At 42.0% G+C, this 24,031-nt stretch overlaps 1 long non-coding RNA gene across 1 annotated transcript in view; it reads right to left on the bottom strand.

Annotated features, from left to right (window-relative positions):
* Positions 1-8,591: 8,591 nt before the first annotated feature.
* Positions 8,592-24,031, bottom strand: part of LOC310688802 — a 28,298-nt gene continuing 12,858 nt past the window's right edge. The window contains exons 2-3 of the long non-coding RNA XR_014517197.1: positions 12,049-12,091; positions 8,592-8,675 (exon numbers count right to left, since the gene is read on the bottom strand). This is a non-coding gene — a long non-coding RNA (uncharacterized lncRNA). The remainder of the gene's footprint in view (positions 8,676-12,048; positions 12,092-24,031) is intronic.

The following is a 24,031-nucleotide window of genomic DNA, read 5'->3' as shown; positions in this document are numbered from 1 at the left end:
GATGGGTGAGTCTTCAGTTGCTATCCAACTAAGAGTAAATCCATTGAAATTAATGACTTTAAGTTACTAACAATGTATATCACCCTTCAGCTTTAAAAACCAGTGACATTTTATATTAGTAACTTTGTATTAATGTAACATTTCTATATGTAATACTGTATTTTTGTAATATTTTGTTTAAGTTGTCTGTTGTTGCTTTGGTTATTTGTACACTGCTTAGAGTTATTTTTAATATATTAAGCGGTATATAATAATAGTAGTAATAATAATAATAATAGTAATAATAATAATAAATGTTATGTCTATCTTCCCACTGTGTAACAAGAAAACAAACAAGCAAAGCTGGCAAGGAAGAGAGAAGGAGGAGTAAGAAGAAGATGAAGGTGAATCAGCAGAAGGTCATACACAGCCTAGTCATTGTTGAACCCGATGTCTCTTGCATCTGCTAACTCTGACTCTTGCTCTCTAGAACTGATTTCCAATGATACTCGAAGCTTCAGAAGGGCAGAGATAATTGTACAATACACTGATTTTAAATTCAGTGAAGCAGTGTATTAACTTCCCACAATGAGTCCGGATATTTAAAGAGCTTCAGATTTGAGGGAAATGACGGTTAAAACATAACTTTGTTTCTTTTATCATAACATACACACACTACTTCTTAAGTTTTAGGGTTGCCAAGTAAACCATTAAATGGGCCTGTAAAATGGGGAAGGGTCCCTCTGTCCTGTGAGCTGCCTGCAGGCAATGTGCAAAAATAAATAATGTAGTTAAAACTTGCAAAGGAGATGGCAAGGGTGTGAGCAGAGCATATTTTGGATGAGAAGAAAAGGGCATGTCACATATTAGTGTAATTAGTTTTGAGCTCTGCCCTCTAATAGATCTTTGATTTATGAGCCCTTACAATTTTCCATCCATACTAGCTATGTGTTAAAGAGCCATAACGTTACTTTGATTCTTACTGACTCGAAGGGAGCAGACAAAACTTTGTTCAAAGAACAAAGTGAAATGCCGTATAAACTTCAACTTCTGCTTCCTGTTTCCCCTAATTTAATCGAAAACACGGGGGATTTGTTGTACAGCAAGGGAACAGACTTTAGGATATGTCATATTTCAGAATTCCTTTCTTGCCTGTAATGTCGTCAGCACAGTGGCTGTGGTTCAAGCCAACCGCAGCTTGGAAAGTAGAATATATCATCTAAAAATATTAAGCAGAGAAGTGAGCCTTTGAGCATTCATCACATGCCGATCTTTTCCTATGCTGTATTCCAAACACTGGAGGCCTACAGAGAATCAGTGGAAGTCAAACTGGAAAGCTGGGCTTTGGAAGTCGAGACACCTGCCTTTTTATAACAGCTCATCAACCCGAGTTTTTCCAATCAGATGGATAGCTTTCTTCAGTGCCAGTCGTGGACAGGACATTGTGTATATGAATGTTTCCATTCCTAAGCTATAGGCCCAACTGGCTGTACCAAAAAAACCCTCCTTCCATTTTGATCCAAGATGTACAAAAGAGGCTACGGCTGGGTTGTCCAAGGAGAGAAACAGGTGAGAAAATTGAAGGAGTGGGTTGGAAAAAAGCAAACTTTGGGATCCTGGAGGCCACTTTCTCATATTTAGTGGGGCAGTAATCTGGGGTCACTTGTGTGTGTCTGTGTCACATATATGTTACCCAAGCCTTTTTCAGCTGGAACATGCTGGAACTCAGTTCCAGCACCTCTCAGGTGGGTGCCATTGCCATTATAAGAGAACAAGGGAGGTATTCATGGTGAGTTCTGGCACCTCTTTTTTCTAGAAAAACAGCACTGCCTGTTACCATTTCTTCAGCAGGGTCCCTGCAGAATATCTGTCTCTAGAATCCAAGAGCTGCCCAATCAGCTTGACAGGGAAGCATATTTTTTTTGCCACTGTATGCTCCAAAGCATACAGGATCCCATAAGGATTTAGGAACACTGCAAACACAGGGTGCTTTCAAGAGAAGGGTGTGCAATTTCTGTCACGTACAATAGAACTTCATGGAAAACACAACTTAAATCACCCTACAAGAAGATATTGGAACTCTCCAAATCATTTGTTCATGTATGTGCACAGAAAATAGTAGGTTTGACTGAAAGGCAACCCATAGAGATCCACAGTGATTGTTGAAATGCACCCCTAATTATTATTATCACATAACTTTGAGATTATTGCATATTCTTAGACGGGGCATGGCTGTCAGGGGACATGGCATTCATGAAGGGACCATGCACTTCTGAATTTCCCACTGAACATATCCCTGTTTCCAAGAGAATCCCCCAAGGATTAGGAAAGAGAGACCAGGATCCCAGCTTGATGAGACAAGGAGTCACACTGTGATTTCTGCCCAGCGCCAGTTTATTATCTGTGTTCTGGATTTGTGACAGGGTGTCTTGAGCAGGGGAGTGTTCCTCTATTGTGTACATGAAGGAGCTCTAATTTCCCAGGTACTAAGGCACAATCGAATCCAGGTTTTCACAATGGATTTATATGCTGTTCTTAGCACAATGGCTACTTATAATTGCATTCAGAGAACAAAGCCTTGCTTGCAAATGCATCTTTATCTGAATCATGATAATCATGTGCTGATTGATTCAAATGAGCATGGGTTTTTATAAGGCAATTGGAAAAGGCCTTGAATCTTAGGTCACATCCACGCGACTCATTTCAAGCACAATTAACACACATTACTTTAGAATTCTGGGAACTTAGTTTACTCCTCACAGTTCCCAGAAGCATTAACACACTATAGTTCCCAGGATCCTTTATGGGGAAGACATGTGTGCTTGACATGTGTGTTAAATATGCTTTAAATATATTATGCGAAGGTGCCCTTAAAAGGAACAACAGAAGGGCCATAGCTCAGTGTCTTTGTAGGTATAAGGTCCCAGGTTAGATTTCTGGCATCTTCAGACAGGATTGAGAACCCTGTCTCAGCTAACTATTATGGAAAGATGTACAGTGGTACCTTGGTACTCGAACAGCTTGGCTCCTGAACAAATCGGCCCCCGAACACCGCAAACCCGGAAGCACTGTAAGTGTTTCGGTTTGCAAAGGTTTTTCGGAAGCCGAACATCCAACATGGCTTCTGTGGCTTCCATTTGACTGCAGGAAGCTCCTGCAGCCAATCGGAAGCTGTGCCTTGGTTTTAGAATGGTTCTGGGAGTCAAGCAGACTCCCAGAACGAATTAAGTTCAAGAACCAAGGTGCCACTGTATTCTTAATTGGCTGCATAAGCCTGATGGAATGGAAAAGTTTTCAGTAGGCATTTAAAAGCTGAAACAAAAGGTGCCTGCTGAATCTCTATTGGCAGAGTACTCTGCCATGATAGTAATCAACCTCACCAACTTGGGGAACAACCAACAATGCTCCTGAAAATGATCTCTGTGATAGAGCTGGAATATAAGGATTCAGGTGGTCCCTATATTGCAGACCTAAGTTGTTCAGGGCTTTGTAAATTACAACAATTACTACACAAGTCTTCAGAAAACACACATTATCACATACTTTCCCTTTGATACAACACTTCATAGGATCAATGGGACATAATTATCTTCATGTGATCTTGATGAACTTTCCCGCTCTCTGATCCTACTACAGAGCAGAAGTGAAGCTCAATTCAAGCATGTACAGAAGACCAACCGAAGGAAATACTCCTTTTCACTTTTACATAATAAGGTCATGGTCATTAAATTTGCAGATGGCACCAAATTGGGAGGGGCAGCCAATGCCACAGAAGACAGATTCAGGATTCCAGATGAACTTAACATATTGGAGAACTTCACCCCAACTAACAAGATGAATTTCAGTAGGGACAAATCAACAGGATTATGGTGTCCCTATCAAGGGAAGTAATAAAACCACTCTATTCTGTCCTAGTCAGACCACATCTGGAGTATTGTGTCCAGTTCTGGGCACCACAATTTAATAAGGTCATTGACAAGCTGGAATGTATGCAAAGGAGGGAATGTATGCAAAGGAGATGATCAAGGGTTTGGAAACCAAGCTGTTATGAGGATCAGTTAAAGGAGAGGGGTATGTTTAGCCTGGAAAAGAGGAGGCTGAGAGGAGATATGATAGCCATCTTCAAACATCTAAAGAGTTTTCACATGAAGGATACAGCAAGCTTGCTTTCTCCTGCTGTGGAAGGTAGGACCTGAACCAATGGATTCAATTACAGGAAAGGAAATTCATACTAAACATCAGGAAAAACGTTTTGCTAGTAAGAGCTGTTTGACAGTGGAACAGACTCCCATGAGATGAGGTGGACTCCACTTCCTTGAAGGTTTTTAAGCATCTATCTAGTTGAGATTTCTGCAGGCAGATGGCCTTCTTGGTAGTAGCACCCTCCCTGTGGAATGCCATCCCATCAGATGTCAACGAAATAAACAACTATTTAACTTTTAGAAGACATCTGAAGGCAGCCCTGTATAGGGAAGTTTTTTTATGTTTGATGTTTTATTGTGCTGTTGGGAGCTGCCCAGAGTGGCTGGGGAAACCCAGCCAGATGGGCGGGGTATAAATAAATCATCATTATCATTATCATCATCATCATCATTATTAGGGGTTGAACTAGATGACCCTGGGGTCCCTTCCAACTCTACAGTTCTATGAATCTATGATAGGTTAAAGGGGGGGGGCAGGGACAGAGACAGAGACAGAGAAAGAGAGAATTATTGGGGACCAATCCATCCGTGGCTAGTAACCGTTAGGCAAAGCACACATCAAGACTGCATAAGTGTGCTTAAATTGTGCAGATATGATTCACAACTGAGCCTGCTGCCAAAATCATTTGCATGTGTAACAGCATCTAATGCACTTAGACTCAAATGCCTCGTTATGGGTGAACCTGAAAAGCCGGCACTGTGTCTTTTATGCTAATGTGCCATTATAAGGCACCTTAGTGAAAGAAATGGGCTTTGATACAGCAATGTTTATTTTTGCTGGTATGATTTAGAATAGTTCCCTATGACAGACCTTTGTGTTGCGTTTACAAAATAATCACTACTAGAATAGAAGGTGATGAATAATACGTTGTAGTATAAAGTTGCTTGAGCAGCAGAAGGCTATTAATATGGGATGTAGAGCAAAACACACCGCTTTATATAGCTCTTCATATACAGTATTTTAAAGCACTGCTATATGAACCCTCTTTGCATGATTTGAGAGAAGTGGGATCATATTGAAGGCAAAGCTGCTTGGCAGAGAGTTTTCCTGTCATTGAACGATCGTGCTGCTGTTCCAAGCAAAACCAGGTGGGAACATTTTCAAGAAAATGTCAAATACTGCTTCTCTTTGCCTAGAAATGGCACTGCTATTTATAGGGATGTTTTTTCCATTGGGTTGCAGCATGTTTCAGGAGCTCAGATTCAATACCAGGGCGCATAATACTATACGTTAAGTTGCATCGAGATAATGTAATGAGTTTGCACCCTGTCAGCATGTGTAAGGTGAGGAATGATGAGCGATGCCAACTGTTACACACACGCCAGTGTATACATAACGCAAAACATTGCAAAAGAAAAGCTACGGGCGATACCCATACATATTGCCCTTAACTCCACTTAAGGCTTCTCTAGAATTATGTCGCTAATTTGGTGCACACAGGACACCAGGAGATGATTAGTAATGTAATTATAACTGCACAAACTGAAATTACAAAAGAATGGAAAACTGACTTAGGACCAATGATAGGAGACTGGCAAAAAGTGGTACATAATGTGCTCCATTTGATTTTAAAAATTAACACATCTACTTAGATTCCGGGAAAGCAGAGAAGGAATTAAGAGAAGCAGAAGCTACAGAGAGAGCTGAAAGACTTCTGTGATATACAGTCGTACCTTGGATCCCGAACGCCTTGTGAGTTGAATATTTTGGCTCCCAAATGCTGCAAACCCGGAAGTGAGTGTTCCAGTTTGTGAATGTTCTTCCTGCAACCATTCGGAAGCCGTGCCTTGGTTTCCTAATGTTTTGGAAGTCGAACGGACTTCTGGAATGGATTCCATTCTACTTCCAAGGTATGACTGTATTGTAACAATTGATTTATTGTTAGCACTAGTCATCAATGACTACTAATTATTATGGTTGGATATTCTAATCGATCACCCCAAAATTGATGGGCTTTGCCATTCAAATGATGCACTGTGCACTGTATTGTGTGATGGATTATGCAAGGCAGGGCTTACTTGGCCTTCCCCCAATATTTTATTCAAGTTGGCACCCCCGCTTAGGTACCTTCCAGCTTTACATATCTATGATTCTAGGAAGGCAATTTGTTCGAAATTAGTTTTGAAATGTATAATCCCATGCAATCCAGGAAATCACCAACAGGCACAGCTCACCATTCTTTGCTGTTGCTTCTCTTCAGCACCATGTTATGGTGCATGGGGTTCAACTCTACAAAGACTGTGTTTGGCAAGACAATAACCTGTAGTTACATATTATAGACCCCATCCCAGAATTATTTCTGCAAGTATCCATGCCCAGGCCCCCAAGATTGTTCATCTTCTCTTGCCTGCAACCCTGGCACAATGTCTATTTAATGACAAGCATTAATATCCCTGCAGTCTTCCTGTTGTAGCAGCCAGCAGGACTCCATCCTAAGCAGCCATGTGCTGGCTCAGCAAGTCTTAGGATTGGCTCATTAGTCCTCTGTTTTCAGCTGATGAATTTAAATATATAATCCGTAGAAGCAGTTGAAGAAACTTGATTTTTGGATGGTTGCTGTGCCTTTATATATGGTTAGAAATATAGAAGTTGTAATACTTAAGGGAATTTGTTTCTTAGAGAGAGAGAAGGTCCTTCACTCACAATCATCTGTCTGACTCAGTCAGCAGGAAGTTTGCATTTTAAGCTGACATGGGCATTGCATTGCTGTTCAGCCCTAAAGATTATTATTAGGAGGGTAACATAAGGACTCTAAGCTTCTGTGTAGCTGCCTGCAGAGTGCCTCGCCTTTGGATAAAGAGGATTTTCACTGGCAAGACTGTCAGTATTTCAGCCTTTCGATGCACACATCTTTACGCCTTCTTCCGACGAATGCATGTCTTTTATTTGCAGAGCTCAGCACTAAATGAGAGAGAAAAAGGACTTTCTGATTTAAATTTTTTTTTTAATGAGCCTATACATTATTTGGCAAGCTGAGCGGCATGTCGGAGTCACTTTTGATTTAGTCATTTTGGAAGACTCAGATCTCCTCCCTCAACAAATTCTGGGCACTGGCCTTTTCATGTCACGGCACTCCACTTAAAATGGCACTTCTTTCTATCCATGATTAATTAGATCAATGTTTTCTGAAAAGTGAAATATCCTTTGAAATGACCTCTTAAAATCAGCAGAAGTAAATTTGACTGGGTGCATGACAACAGAAGAAGAGCCTGTTGGAGCAAGCCAATGGCCCACCTAGTCCAGACCCTCTTCTCACAGTGAACAACCAGATGCCTGTGAGAAACCTGCAAGCAAGGTAGTAGGCCCATGCAGAAGCCATTTGTGTGTAGGGCATGCTCATTCCCTCTGCATGGGAGCAGAGGGAAACCTTTAGCCCCATCACTGATGTCAGGGAGTTTCATACATTTCTTTACATCCATGTGCAAAGTGTGGTTGTCTGCATAGGAAGGCTAACTCCTCTTCACATGTAGGGATTCTGCATGACCAGGGCACCTGGGATTGTGTGAGTGTCCCGACTGTACTGAGCCTCTACACATGTGCAGGTACTCATTCATTGGCCTTCCTATGCAGACAACCACATTCTACCCAAACTAAGGGGGGGGGGAGGCTCAAAGTCAAGATTGGGGACTAAAAGTGTGGTCCCACTCCACTCAAGTTTCCCTACATGGGAGTAAATCAGGAATAAGACTACGGTAACTATTACAAGGCTTCTGAGCAACTACACTACATTATGACTAAAAAGGCGACAACTCATAGGGTGGAATTCAACATTCAATTCCCTTCATTGCCTGATCAGTTTACCAGGTTCAGAGTGTGAGGCATGGAAATATTTGGAGCATTTTCTGTGTATCTTAATGAAGTGTTATCGGAGCAATCGGCGGATGTGGCCGTCCAGCTGTTGCTGTGTACAGCCATGGCTTTTGTGCGCTGCATGGAACTTCATGTGTCAGCTTGTGGCAACTCTCCAGGCCTCCAACCAAGGACATCTTGAGAAATGCAGGTCCCTCCCTGCATTATATAAACACCTTGTCAATGTCAGAGCAGCAGCACAAAATTCCTAGAAGAGAAATGGCTCTGTGGCTGTAGACTGAGAGGATGCTTTCTCCATCTTGTTTTCAGATGTGCTATCTTTTATTCACTCTTCGAAAATGTTATCAACAGGGCAGGCTTTTATGTGTGTGTGAGAGAGAGAGAGGGGGGGGGGAGAGAGAGAGGGAGAGAGAGGGAGAGGGAGGGAGAGAGAGAGAGGGAGAGAGAGACTGGCCCTCTCAGCTGCTTGTGGGATTCTGTAGACTGACGATATCACATGTAGGTGCCACAGTTGGTTTTTCCACAGAAGAATGAACCCATTCTTGCTTTTAGCTTCTACAATCTAAGGTAATAAGGAACAAAGTGCAACTTGAAAGCAAGTGTATGTAAAATCCCCAGGGAAACAGATGCAGTGAATGCAATATTTCCTCCCGACTTGCAAAATCTTCCATTGTTCTTTCGTTCTATGTTTGAAACAAAGGAAACCATGGGAAGATAATAGAAATGCTTCTGAATTAGGACAGCAACAGGGCATGCCTGTGATTGATCAGAGATCCTATGCCAAAGTCAAAGAGCATTCTGATGCATTTCCTGTATCAGTTTATGAAGAAAATAAATAAAAATATAGGCACAGATGCTGTTGCTAAGAGGGTACTTTGAGTTAATTTGAGATATGTGTTTGGGACATGGGGAAGGAGGCAGCTTCCAAGAATTTGTTGTGTCCCAGTGAACTGGGAAACAGGTAACAGGGCTCGAGGCTTTCAAAGCAAGCTCAAGCTAGATTTATAATAAGTCTGCATCATACATGAAAACAACCACTTGCTGCTTCTTTAACCCAGAATGCCCCCTGAGCTGCTAGTCCTGTGTGCAACCTAGGCTTAACAAGCCTGCAATCTGGGATCCTGGCTACATAAGAGCCATGCTTGATCAGACCAAATGTCCACTTACTCCAGCATCCTATTCCCCACTATAGCCAAACAAATGTATCTGGGCAGGAAGGCATTTGCCCTCTCCCATTCTTTCTTCCCAAGAGTTGATACTGAGATACCTGGACATTCCATCTAGCTATCATGAGTAGGAGCAATGGGTAGACTGTGCACTCATCCAACCCCTTTCAAAGTCATCTCAGGTAGCCACTGTCATCACATCTTGCAGCAGCACATTCCATGCTTTGTAGGGATGGGTGAATCTGTAAATTTCTGTTGCTCTCCAGTTCTCATTTTCCCAATCTTAAATTTGATTCTCCACAGCTCTGGTGAAGCCATCATCTTGATTCTTGACTCATGGGAGTTATAAGAAATGTTTTGAATAAACCTCATGAAAATATAGCACCAGCATTTTAATGGCCATCTTTCCACTATACACATTTGGGTATGCAATTTTGCTCAATGGACACATATTTGCAAATCAACCCTTCTTCATTTGTAAATGTAATTTTTTATAAATATATGTTTTCATGTACATTTCTACCCTAGTATATGCATTTTTGTGCACATTACTTGGCACTGTAAAAGAACTGCAAATTCCAAATAATGGCTGTGCTTTGATTCACCTGCTGTTTCAGAAAGTGCACATTTAGGTAGGATCATTTTGAAATGCAAATTGAATCAAATTTCTCTCCCATCATTTGAAGATGTCTAGCCTTTTGTCTACCCTGCATCTGCTCTTGATCAGTGCCATTGAGTGATAGTGAATTCTAGTCTTAGGAGAGAGAAGGAGGTCAGATGAAGGAATGCTTCTGAATGCCAGTTGCTGGTATTGTCCCACAGAGAGAGTAGGAAGAGTGGTCTTGTGTTCAGGCCCTGCTTGCAAGTTTCCCACAGGCATATGGTTGGCCACTTTGAGAACAGGATACTTTACTAGATGGGTGACTGGTCTGATCCAGCAGGCTCTTCTTATGCTCTCATGTTCTTAAAGAGACACTTCTCATGAAAATCAAGAAAACCCTGTAGTAGTCATGAACCAGAGACCCCTCTGTAGAGCTGTCTAGCCTACCATGTAGGTTACAAAAGCATGATTGTCTTTCCCTAGGTCTAAGTCTGGCAAAACGAAGCAGGGCAGGCAGGTCATAGAATCATAGAGTTGGAAGGAACCATCTTGTCCAACTCCCTGGAATGCAGCAGGCCCACATGGGGATTGAACCTGCAATCTTGGCATTATCAGCACTACACTTTAATCAACATTACTTGTTTTCTAAATAAGGGGTGGGGAACTTGTGGCCACCCAGAACTTGTTGTTTGACTCCAACCCTCTGACCATGCTGGAGGGGACTGATGTGAGTTGGAGTCCTCAAACAACTGGAGGAACACAGTTTCCCCATCCCTGGTCTAAATGAATGCTAAAGAATTTAGCAGACCAAGACACCAGTGAGAAGCTGCTGTTTTCCCCAACCAGAAACTAAAATAACAAACTGAGAAAATTTCAGGACTCCACAGTACTCTAATTAAAAGAGCAGAGCTCTTAACAAGTTTTCATTATTTTCTCTCTCTGGGTAAGTCAGGTGTTATCTAATTCAAAGCACTTAGACCTGCATGTGTCTCATGTGGACAGAGTCTAATTACATAACTAATTATTTTTCATCATTAACCTGCTTACACTGTAGCAAGCTCATTCGTTAAGGTGTTAATAATGCTCCCCAGCCCTGAATCATCTGTGCCATTCTCTTTCGCTGACTGTCATTGGAGTCTACAAGAAAAAATCTGTCATCATGAGCGCATCATGTTTCTAGCCTGAAAAGATACAATGGAATGTCCACAGAGACCTGATGATCCAGTCTAGGGAAGTGTGAGGATTTTGAGTTCCACCAGGCCACAAAGGCAATGAGTGAAAATGGCTACAGTGGTAGGTGATGGAGAGAGCCTGTCCTGCATCAGAGATTGCTGTCACGGCCTCCAAGACCTTTCAGTGACTGCAGTTAGTCCATCATCTCCACTGACAGACTTTATGTCCAGAGCCCTCTATCCCCACAAGGTGCCTCTGAGTCATAGCTTACTCCTTCTTTGCCACCATCCATAGTTGGCCAGTTGTCAGCACTAATTTCAACAGAGCTTAAAAATGATCCATGTGAATGCTGTTAACTTCAAAAGTATGATAGAGCATTGCTTTGCCCAGTGGGAACTAGTGAGAAATTCCTGAGAAAGTGCTTCCTTCCATATCTCCCTATGCCTGTAGATCATCTACTGAGCCCTTTGTCCAGATGCCTCCTTCAGCAGAAGCTTGCAATTCCACAACAGCAATAGCGTTGATAAAGGATTTCTCAGCAATGATGCTCTGGCTGTGGAACACCTTCCTTAAAAAGGCAGACATTTTAACATTCCTGCTCACCCAACCATTTAAACTTAGTTGTTTTAAGGATTTTCTCTGTTTATTTTTTATTTTAAAATATTATAAATGGCTTAACATGGGCGTAAACTGGCCAGGATCCAGTTATAAGCATGCAGCCCCATGAATTTCAGTGAGGAGTTAAGCATGTGTTGTAAGTGTAAAACAGTTTACCCAGAAGTAATCCTGCTAATTTCAATGGGGCTTATTTCCTAGTAAGTAAATTTAGGACTGCAGTCAAATCTCTACCACTAAATTCAACAGTATTTAAAATGACTTACCTTTGGGCTAAGTACACTCTATATTTAAAATTTAAGCTGCAAACTAAACAAAGGGCAAGGAATTCTATGCATTGTCTCTCCACATTCTTCTGATACATTATGTATGTTGATATGACAAGCAGAAAACTGTATTGGATGGCTAATATTGTGAAGCAGAGAGCTGTGGTTATGAGATTTGACAGTCATTTCTAAACAACTGTTCTATCAATTCTATTAAAAGACAGTTTAGGCTCACCTTCAGTTTTTTCCTCCCCGAAACAATGAGGTTATCTGCAAGTCTGAAATGACAATAGCAAGTTTATTGTGCTAGGTATGTATGATCTGGGGTGAACAGGAGACATTTTATGCAAGCATCTCCTGAGCAGATGTTTACACAATGGAAAACAAACAAATCATATTTCATAGAGAAAGAGACACACTGAAATTAATGCCTTAGTTTAGTTGAAGCTACTCAATAGATGACAGGAAGATTTGTATGACAATTGTTAGCAATGCATGCTTTAAATGGCATGGAAGCAAGTATACCATGAATGTACACCCCACCCATGTGAGGTTTGTCAGCTTGGCTTCAACAATAACATGACAGAATCCCATGGTTGCTGATGTCTTGATAACTTAAACATGGATCATTAGTAATCAAGTGAAAACTGTAACCATTACCGGCTGCATACACAAGCCAGTTTCTTCCATTTCCCAGACATCTCCCTGCCTGTTGATTTCCGCATTATATTTAAGCAACATAAAAGCCACTTTGGGAAAAAGGTTAGCACTCATTTCTGTGGTATTTGATTCCAGGAAAAAAAAATCATTTACAGCCCCTTAACCTGGAAAAACATGGCAGAAAAGTGATAAATTTGGGGCAGTGTACCAGCATCCAGTCCTGTTTTCATGGGGAAATCATAGGGGAACAGAAGCAATTATGTGTAGAATGGGAAGAGGAGTAGCCACATTATCCAATGTTGTTCACTGTTGCATCACACAACATCAACTGGTAGGAATGAAGTTTGGCACTGCATGCTAGTATTTTGGTTAAAAAGCCATGGTTCCACAACACAACAGGTACTGCCGTGTGAAAGGAATGTTAGAAAATGAGGAATAATCAGGAAAAGCTAGGGGGCAGAGGATGGCAAGCACAGAGCCGAGCACAGTGTGGCTTCAGTGACCAGCTGCTCCTGAGCACTCTTATAATAGTTGATGTGCACTTGAAGAAATGGAGAAAAGAGTTTCAGAGATACTGGTGATTGAGCTATGAGCTTTTGAAAGGTCAAGGTCACTTAACTTTTGTAATATTGATGGCTTAGTGTATAGACACATCTCCCTGCCATATCAATCACTGGATTCTAGCAGGGGTCCTTTGTATATAATCAGTCAAAATGTGCAATGCTTTTCTAGGTTTTCAATTAATAGATTATACAGATTTGTGCAATGTTTAATTATAAGATAGATCTAAGCCATGAAGAACATAGGATTCTCAGAAAACAATATAGATACAATGCAAACAATAAAACTATTAAATCCATCGGTGATACAACATATATAACACATGGCTGGTTCACACTTCGGGGAAAGCTTCAGCGAATAAATAAGTTTTTAGAAAGTGTCTTAAATTTCATATTGCTGGCACTTGCTTGATATTAATACGTAAGGAGTTCCACAGTAATGAGACTGCTACACCAAATGCTATACAGGCACTGTTAAGAAATGTCTCTCCTAACAATTGTAGTAGTCAGGCATTCCCCTGAGTGGCAAATTGATTCCACAATAAAGAAGTAACTATCCTAAAGCAGGCTGAAATTTTCTTTTTAAAGTTTGGATCAGCACTATCAGAAAAAAAGTTTCTCAGCAAGACTAGGGGAGTGGATGATTGTCTCCTCCTCCTCGTCCTTCAAATAACTTTATTCCATTCAAAATGAAGATGAACACTGTCAGGCTATTCCACCAGCATCACATGTTAAATATGTTTTTATTGTGAAAAGAGAGGGAGATGTTCAGAGCATAAGAAGAGCCTGCTGGATCAGACCAATGGACCATCTATTCCAGCATCCTGTTCTCACATTGGCCAACCAAATGCTTGTGAGAAACCTGCAAGCAAGACCTGAGGACCAGAGCACTCTCCCCCTCCTGTGGTTTTCAGCAACTGGTATTCAGAAACATTATTGCCTCTAACTGGGGAGGCAGAACATCGCCATTTCACTGGAAGAGTTAGCCACTTCAATAACGGTTCCATTTTGGCATGCCCATAAAGAACATACCAATTTTTGAGGTCCATTTATGCCTCCATGGAGTCCTAAACTGGTGGAAAAAACAGGACGTTATACTTCAGCCCAGCATTAGCTAGAGCACCTGGTGGTGGTGGGAACCTTTCCCAGCCCAATGACCACATTTCTCTTTGGGCAACCTTCTGGGAGTCACATGCCAGTAGTGGACAGTGTTAGGATATACTGTAGTTCCATTCCATCTTAAAAGGGAACAGGATGTTGTGTGTCACGTGCCTGTTTACTTCCAGCACTTGCTGGGAACTTCCGTTTGTATATAGCTTTTGTGTTACTGCTGTTTGTGCTGGAGATGAAGGGAAGCAGACATGTTTTCCTTTGTTCCTGAACTATGCTGAATAAAATGCTGTACATTATGCTTACACATTTCTCTGTCTGCCTCTTCTGCTGTGAGATGATTTACGCACTCTGCTGACAGAGCGTGCATGGGGTTCTAAACGTATCTGAGGCTCATGGTGCTAATTGATGCTGTTCCAAGGGAGACCGGCTGCTGGCCAGTGGCTGGAGCCAACTGGGGGCCTGCCTGATGCCCCCATCTTTCTGGCAGTATCCCAACAGCAGGGTTATAGACCCAGATCCATGGCACTTACAGGAGAGTAAGACTGCTGATGGCTGCTGCGAGACCGCTGGCAGCGACAGAGGTTGGTGAAGCTGATCGTCCCGGCCATGGCTAGAAGGCTTTTGAAGTCTGTGCCAAGAACCAATTAGGCTGGAGAGAGAAGCAAGCAGGACCAGAGGAAAAAGTGGGTGGAGTAACACATCTAAATTTCACCTTTGTGTACACACACCTCTCTTTGTCCTTCATCTAGGTAAGAAAGAGGCATGGCCAGAGTTCAAGGACATATTCTAAGCAAGCAACAACACCCAATGAGGGTGCACAGCAAAGTCATTGAGCAGTGTAGCACTAGAGGGCCACTTGTGCTCTCCAGGCCGGAGGTGTCTAGAGCAGTGTTTCCCAACCTTTTTTGGGCAAAGGCACACTTGTTTGATGAAAAAAATCTCGAGGCACACCACCATTACAGCCCCGTGACGTCAGCGCGCAGCGTCACGCCAAGAGGGACGCACGAAAGTGTAACTTTCAATTTTTTCCCTCCCCCTTGCCGGGGAACCTCCAAGCTTTGGGGGTGGGGGGAGGAGGCAGCAAAGCGAGGGACTGAGGGACTCCTCCAACGACAAGGGTTGGGGAAGAAGAGAAAGGGCTATTCCACTCCAGTCACGGGAGGGGAATATGTACTGGCCCAACTGGTGTGCAGTCTTCGGAAAGCGGGGTGCGAGAAGGAAGCCTAGGCTCGGGGTCCACCGACCTCGGCGGAGAAAGGCAACAACCGGAGCCGATGACGAGCCGGCGCGTGCGTGCAGCGGCTGGCCTCGAGCTCGGGAAGCTGCGCGCGGCAATGCTGGCGCGGGGCGCGTGAGAGCTTGGGGGTGGGGCGGGAGAGAGAGAGAAAGAGTTGGCAGCACCAGGCACTGTTACTTATTGCGCTGCGGACGCTGCCAGCAACTGCGGTGGTTGTGCGGCGGCGGCCGCCGCAGAACGTCCTCGTCAGTCAGCTGAGCTGCCTGGCGGCGTAGGGAGCCGAGGGGTGGGGCTTCCTTTCTGAAGGAGCTGAGGGTGGGGGTCCTCCGGCGCCTTCGGCGAAACGGCGCCGGCCCAGAGCGCTTCTAGGAGGCTGCCTTTGTGCGCGACGTAAAGCCCTCTTTTCCTCCCTCCAGACCCGTGTCACATGTGGAAAAGGGGGCTGGATCCAGTGACGCAACTCGGAAAACTGTTAGGGAAGCCAGAGCAGGAAAGTGAGTGGGAGGCGGCGGCGCCGCTTTAACCCACGTTTCCTTTTTGAAAGAGAAACCAGTGTTTCCCAACCTGTTTTGGACTCGCCCGCCTCCCTCCAGGCAACATCTCGCGGCACACCAGGCAACATCTCGCGGCACACTAGTGTGCCGCGGAACACCGGTTGGGAAACACTGGTCTAGAGCATAGAATCAGGCCAGGTTGGGAGTCGGGGAAAGCTACCATTAAACTAGAAATTCTCCTCATACATTTCTCTCGTACATCCTAACACCAGGCATGTCTATGTGGAGAAACAGCACAGATGTTTGTCATACTTGAACTGGTATTTTGTTCCAAAGTCCCAACAAAAGGAGTGCCATGACAATTGAAGAGTAAACACATTTGCTAAGCATTATAGCAATCACACAAAGCACTGATGTGATTGTTTGCTTTGATATTTGTAATTTGTATTACACTCCCTCATCCCATCAATCCTTTAAGCTGACAATATCAACAGAGCATTGGTTTGTGAAAGCATCATTTTAGACATTGGCTAATTTAATACTTAGAGCTGAAAATCAGCTGGGATGAGACAGTGATCTTATGAAACATTGATCTGCTGAATCTCCACAGGATGAAAGAAATGCTACAGAAATTAGATTATTCAAAGCGATTTACTTGACAAGAGGGATTTGAAAATAGTGCATAACTAGGATCAATAGCAATATACGCGATGGAAAAACTACAAGCCATTTAACTCTTCACTTCAGTGGTTCCTTCCAGGGACTTCTGACCTAAGCTGCCTCCATTTTCCCCTTTTGTGAAATGGGAATGATAATCATACACTGCTGTACTAATTGGTTAATGGCTCTGAAAAATCTCTGAAGCTGTAAAGGTAACAGTGCAGCATAATTATTGCTATTATTAGTACACTATTATTAATGTAAGTTCAGCATACGGATATAATTGAAGCAACAGATAGCACAAGAAGAGAGATCTTGCTTTAAGATTGTGTGAGAAACAGTACGAGTTGAATACTTTCCCCGTCTTCATGATAGGTCCCCCCCCCACACACCTAATATTTATTTATTAATTAACATTTCTGGCTCTCCCTCCCAAAGGAGTGTAGCTTGCCAAAGGGCGGCAAATGACAAAGTAACAATACATCACAATAAAAATAAAATTACTCTGAAAATATTAAGAATGTCTAAAAACATTTAGGTTAGCCATGCTATTTTATTCCATAAGGATAGCGAGTCACTTTGGTCCTTGATATAATATTTCAGAGTTGATTTAACCCATTGTCAAAGCAAACCCTGAAGTGCAACTGGCTACACTGAAGATAGCTTTGCATGAAAAGAGCCCCTCCAAACATTTGTAAGTTCTTTAACTTTTCTCATCGACATACACAAATTTCTGTAGTAGGGCCAGCCCTACCATTAGGTAAAATGAAGTGGCAGCCTGAGGCAGCAAATGCAGGTGAGTGAGGAGCAGTGACAAGAAGATGTTAGAGCTGTTTGTGCCACATGGCCTGACTTGTCCTAGTCTACTGCCCTCAGCAGCAGTGGAAGATGCTGTTGCACCACCAATGTTGGGTAAGTAAGAAGGCAGCGGGGTGGTAGTGGACCTTGGCATGCTCACTCCTATTTTCATGTTGGCTTTGCACACACCGGAAGAGAGCTAAAGACTTTGTTCACATGACTGAGAAGGATATTGAATGTGTTGAAGCTGGAGCAGGGGTTCTGATACTCGGTACCTCCATATATATCCATATGAGTTCTGATGACAGCTAATGACTCCATGAAGGTTGGGGTGTGACTGATTCTACTAGAATGATGAGTAGGTGCAATTTGTTGTTTCATTGTGTGTGTGTGATGTTAAGTACTTGCTCTAATAACCTTTATATGAGTCTGGAGATACTTTGTTTGGTTGCATGACCAGGACTTGGGGAAAAAAATGATAGCATACTGGGAATAAAAAGTAGACTTCACTCAGAATATATTTTGGAACCACCGTGTAGATACAGGAACTGGAAGTGTGACTAATTTGAAATTGGCAGCACAAGGCTATTACCTGCTTGTTGTTTCCTGAAAAATTACTCTCTGTTTTTGCTATTAACTTGTTTTTATTGTTGAGAGTATTATACAGATTCGTACTGAACAATGCATGTTAGTTCAGTTCAAAGAATACTTATAATGGTGGTTTTCAACTGTTTGTTTTACATCAGCAGTAGCATAACCTCATGTTTATGGAGAAAACCCTACATCAAATCAAGAGAAGGCTGAAATAATATTTTCAAAATCCAAGTAAAGTGGTATTTTTACCTCCCACATTTTGAAGTGTTGGGGTGGGGGAGAGAGAAACCAGGCAAATTTAGGGCATTTTGAAATGTCTCTTTTCAAAAAGAAACTGCTGTTGCCCTCATCTCACATCACAATTTCCTGTTGTCTATAGCAATTGGATAACACCCTTTATTCCCGAGGTGGGAAACTTATGGCTCTCCAGATATTGCTGGACTTTCATTTCCATCAACCCTGGCCTGTGGTTAAGCTGCCTGGGGTTTATGAGAATTGGAGTCCAACAATCACAAGATTCTCCACCTATGCCCTTGATAAGAACATTTGTAACACCTATTGAAAAAGAATGGAAGGTGCGTTTCAAATCTGAATGCCATGGGCAATCATTACAGATAGCAGATTCCAAATGGGCATCATTATCTTATCACCTAGCTCCACCTTTATGTGATGTGTTGAGGCTTCATTTTCACTTAGATATCTAAAATCAGCACTGCATAAAGAACAGCACAATAAGGGGATGTCTACATGAATCTAAAAGCTATTGCTTTCAGGAGTTTTTTTTTTTATTAAATCTGCTATTTAATTTGTATTGTGTGATTTGCTAATCAGTAATATTTTTTAAAAAAATAAAATGGAAGTTCATTGCTAGCGAGACTAATGGGAAGAGAGTTTGAGTATGTATTTGAACTTTGTTTATTTCTACTTAGTTGTCTATCATTAAGTCTAATTAATATAAATATTAAAAAAAATAAAAATTGTCCAGTAGCACCTTAAAAGGTAAAGGTAAAGGTACCCCTGACCATTAGGTCTAGTTGCAAATGACTGGGGTTGCGGCCCTCATCTCGCTTTACTGCCAAGGGAGCCGGTGTTTGTCTGCAGACAGCTTCCGGGTCATGTGGCCAGCATGACTAAGCCGCTTCTGGTGAACCAGAGCGGCACACAGAAACACCGTTTACCTTCCCGCTGGAGCGGTACCTATTTATCTACTTGCACTCTGACGTGCTTTCGAACTGCTAGGTTGGCAGGAGCAGGGACCGAGCAATGGGAGCGCACCCCGTTATGGTGCTACTGGACATTATATATATATATATATATATATATATATATATATATATATATCTGAAGAAGTGGGCATGCACATGAAAGCTCATACCAAGAACAAACTTAGTTGGTCTCTAAGATGCTACTGGAATTTTCTTTATTTTTTATATATATATTTCTACTGCATCAGACCAACATGGCTACCTACCTGAATCTACGGTAATTAATATGACACTGTTGTTCATCTAGTCTTCTCCAATTGGAATTGGCTCTCTCTGCATCTTGCTACTTGAAATTGTTTTAATCAGAGTTGCCAGATACAGAACTTGGGACCTTCTGCATACTAAGGATCTCTCATAGAGCTAGTCTAGTCCCCCAATGACCAGTCAAAGCAGAGGGATTTTCAGCTCCTACTATTGGTTGCCTAGTGAAATACACTTTTACGAAGGGGGATGGTGAATCTGTCAGTTTCAATTTCTCTCTTAAGTTTGCTCCACCGCATTTCCACCTAAGTTTGCAAAGAAAAGAAAAGAAAAGAAAAGAAACGTCCTCCTGAAAATTCATTCACATTTTAGAACAACTTTTTTAAATAGACACATTTTTGTATGCAATCTTGCCCAATATACACATTTTCCCTTCCACAATGCAATTTTGCATGGCTATGCACACTTTAGTATATGATTTTTTGTGGAGAACTGCACCTCAAAATTCAGAGAAGTATAAATTTTGAAGGATGACTGTTTCAGTTTCTGTATAACTATTCAGAAAGTGTGAATTAGGCAGGTTCAGATTTAATTGTGACCCGAATCAGATCCTCAACCCCCACCACCACCCTTATCCTAGGGCTGACTTGGTTGATGGGACCGCGCACACACAGACTGCTATATCTCAGACTGGGAAGAGCATTTTGGGATTGACGCAATTGGATTATTGTGAGTTTCCTTGAGCTCCTTTCCTGAGCTTTCTTCTTTTTCTTTTTTGGGGAGGTATTTCCATCAATCCATCTGTTATCTTCTTGAAGTACATAATGGTGTTGATTGCATAGACTGGTTTTTAGGGTAGGTCAATTATTCTGTGTTGAGGCATGAGCCTTTCCTATCAACTCTCCATTTCTAAAGTTTTAATACAGCTGCACCTAAGTAAAGGTCTACTTATTCCCTCATAATTATTAGCTCACATCTACCACCCTTTCTGCTTTAACTTCATCCCATCCCTTTCTCCCTGGCTTTCCACAATTTCTTTATAGACTTTGCAAAGCTCTCTCCATCTCTGCCTTCACACTCCCCATAGAAATGCTAACATTTGAATCTGCTCTCTTGCAAGATGTAGATCTCATCATATAGAAGCAACTCAGTTGCACCTGATGTTTGCATTAACTTTCCATTGTTAAGACATTCCCTAGACACCTTTTGGAGGTTTAGATTTAATCAGTCAGCACCTTTAGGAAATGTATAGCAGGGGAATTTTTTATATTAAAAAAAAAATACAATGTAGAGTGCTTCAGCAATTGTGACTGCAGGGGATCCCAATTGTCAGGGCTTGAAAATGAGTCAGGCTATATGCATTTTCCCATGGGATGTAGTTAAGAAGCCTCTCTGACAGAGGCTAGAGGCAAAAAGAAATCGGATGTGTAATTGATGATTTGCATATGCAGAAAAAAATTTCCAATCTATTCAATTGAGCAATTACAAATAGTTTCAAAATATCTTGTATTTTTATGTTATGCAGCTGTGGAGAATGTAATCCACTTTCCATTTGTCCTAAATTTGTGCTGCTCAGGTTTGCCACAGCCCAGCATGTGTCAGAGTGTAAAACAGACGTTTGTATAGCAACACAAACCACTAGTCAGGGAGGTGCAAGCTACTCCATGACCAATTTCTAGCTCAATACCTACAATATGCACTTGCTTGGACCATTAGAACATTCCTTCTCAGTGGAATGCAGTGGCGTGGATTATGTGACCCTCGGTTGATTGATGGTGCTGGAAGCCAATGGGTGAGCACCAACATTCTATATCACATTTTTCTCTTCTCGTTTTCCTTTGAATTTCAGCATAAGAAACCCTGCCATCATGTGCTGTTTCAGCTTTTCAGGATGCTGGAAGTGGGCAGGGGACATTTCAAAAGGAGTGAAGGAAGAGGCTCAGCAAGGTTCGAAAGGAAGAAGAAGGAACAGGAGGAGGCAGAAATAGTCCCAGGGTGTGGCAGAGAACACTAGACTTATTCTTTGCAGTCTTTATAGCATGAAATATATAGCATGTACTGACTGACATGGGAGTTGCTATCAGCCAACATGGTGGTGGTGGAAAGGATCACAGCCTAGTGGCAGAGCACTTTCTTCTCATGCAGAAGGTTTCAGGTTCAATCTTTGGACAGGGCTGGGAGAGACCCCTGTCTGAAATCCTGGAGAGCTGCTGCCCTTTGGTGTTGATAACCCTGAGTTAGATGAACCATTGGATCTGACTCAGTATATCAAAGCTTCCTATTTTCTATGCTGTGGACACTGGAGAAGTGGCTGGTGGGATGACATTCTCTTATTTTTACTGCACCATTTTCCTCTAAGCCTTTCTCTGTCTGTGCATAGGGTCCTGACCATGCCTTGCTACTCTAACTTGGTCACCATCATGGGATGCCCATTGAGTTGCTCTACCCTGCTGCTTCTGCACTTTCAAGGCTTTAACTGCTCTCCTGTGAGATTCATCCATAGAGGTAAAAAAATTGGATCTTTGAACTTAATCCATGCAAGCATGTATTACCAATCTCCCAGACCCTAAAAAATAAATAAAAATCAGATGCCCTCCAGGTGTTGTTTCTTCCTGCCAGTGTTTTGTCTCCATGGGTTAGACACAGGCATAGCAATCAATAGCTCACTTTTACACTTCAAAATATTTTCTTGTGATATCTTAGCTGGTTTGATGGAATATTAGTCATATTGAAAAGCATGTATAAAAATGTGGAGAAGAAAGACATTCATTTTACATTGCATATGAAGGACAAATCCTCTTCTCACTCGCTGCTCTTTCCATCTTTCCCCTAAAGTTTATTAATTAATGCAAAATATGAGGTTACATCAATACAGTGCATCCCCCCCCCCAAAAAAAAAAACCACACTTCACCATACTGGCTGTAGCTTGCAGTAGTGGAAACATTCTTGATGCAATGGTGACAGATCACATGTTTTGCCTTACTAAACATTACCCTGGAGAGGGTAGGGAAATGCCCGTGACTGTTATTTTCTTGGTCAGCAACATGCTGGCTAAGTCATGTAATTCCAGCCTAAGCATATGGAATTTCTTATTGAATTTTAATTTCAAATTGTCAGTCATCACCAGAACAGTCTTATGATCATTAAACCAAGGTCTAGAATTGGCATTACATTCTATTGTTCATTCTTATTGTGAACAGCCCTTGGATATATTGTATGTAGTGCAGTATGGAGGCAATTCAGTTTGCATTAGTAAGAACCCAGGACATTCCAGCTGTAAATCAGAAGACATGACAAAAGGGGGGGGGGAACCCTACACCTTGTCTCTGGATCTATTATTCCCACTCTTCATCCTGTGTTTTGATAAGGAATCATCCACGTGTGTTGTGAAATTGATCAGGGTAATGAAGAGCTCCTCATTTTTCACATGTCATTAGAAAAATATCACAGAATGGAAATGGAGGATATACTGTATTAGTATTCTGAGACCATCCCATGCTGTACCTTTCCCATTTTCAGCCAGTCTTCCATAGAAATCATAAATAAGATTGACTAAACAGAATGAACTGAGTTTTATGAATGACCTTTGTCAAGTCAAAGTCAGGAAAACTGATCACTTTGTCCATGTAAGGTTCCCATCAAACAGCTGCCCTACAGCGGAAGGCAAGAAACTGTAGACATCTTCAGCATTTCCTTGGAGGGCTTGCAAAATCACTTTGCAAAATCAGGTTCCTAAATTAGAGCCAAGTAGTCTAGTTGCATTTACATTACTTCTACTTTAATACTGCTTAAAATAGAAGTTTTGCTGGGGGTGGGCGGGCACATGGGTGTCCTACTCCCCAACACAGTCCTCAAGGAGTCACTATGTTTTAAGAGCAATGCATTTATTTTTAATTTGCCATTTTCTTTGAATAATGTTACATCCTTTTGTCACATCCCCTCTTTAACACAACTTTTTAAAATGCAGGCCACCGTCCTCTTCTCCCTATGGTGGCCACCCCAGTTTTCATAGCCTCTTCCAGTGGGAGCCATTTCTGGAACAGTGCTGTTCTAAATGCTGCTGAATGCTTTGCAAAAAAGCAACAGAGACTGCAAAGCTTACACTATCCCATGCCTGGATCAGCTCCTTCAAAACTTGCATGAGTTGTGGGGAAAACCAAAGAGCCAATATAGAGCAAAGAGAGAAGTGAAGCACTCTTACCAGATGGGGCTTCATGTCTCCATCTTTCTCTAGCCCAAACAATCTGCTGCACAGTTCCCAGAAGTAGAATGGAGAATCACAGAATGCCTCAGAGTTGCAAAGATAGAACAGAGGGTCTGGCTCAAGAACTACCAGCCTGTTCTGGGAGAAGGATACAATGGTTGTTGTTGTTATTATTTGTGCCAAGGGATATGGCCATTTCTCTCTCTTTCTCTTTCCGTACAAACATTTGGCTACTGGTAGCCAGCTGGCAACTTGAAATGAAACACTACACAGTACTGGAAGTGCCAGTCAACATTGTACCATTTGTATGGCAGTGCAGTGCCAAAGTAGGGAACGCATTTAATAGAGAAAATATCAGGAAGTCAAGCTACGTTCAGAATCCCGGAATAGATATTTCCCTACTAAATAGAAATCTCATGTTTTGAATGTAA

This window comes from Podarcis liolepis, assembly GCF_965112155.1.
Source record: "Podarcis liolepis genome assembly, chromosome: 11".
NCBI classification, from domain to species: domain Eukaryota; kingdom Metazoa; phylum Chordata; class Lepidosauria; order Squamata; family Lacertidae; genus Podarcis; species Podarcis liolepis.
This window is presented reverse-complemented; position numbering and strand designations above follow the sequence as displayed.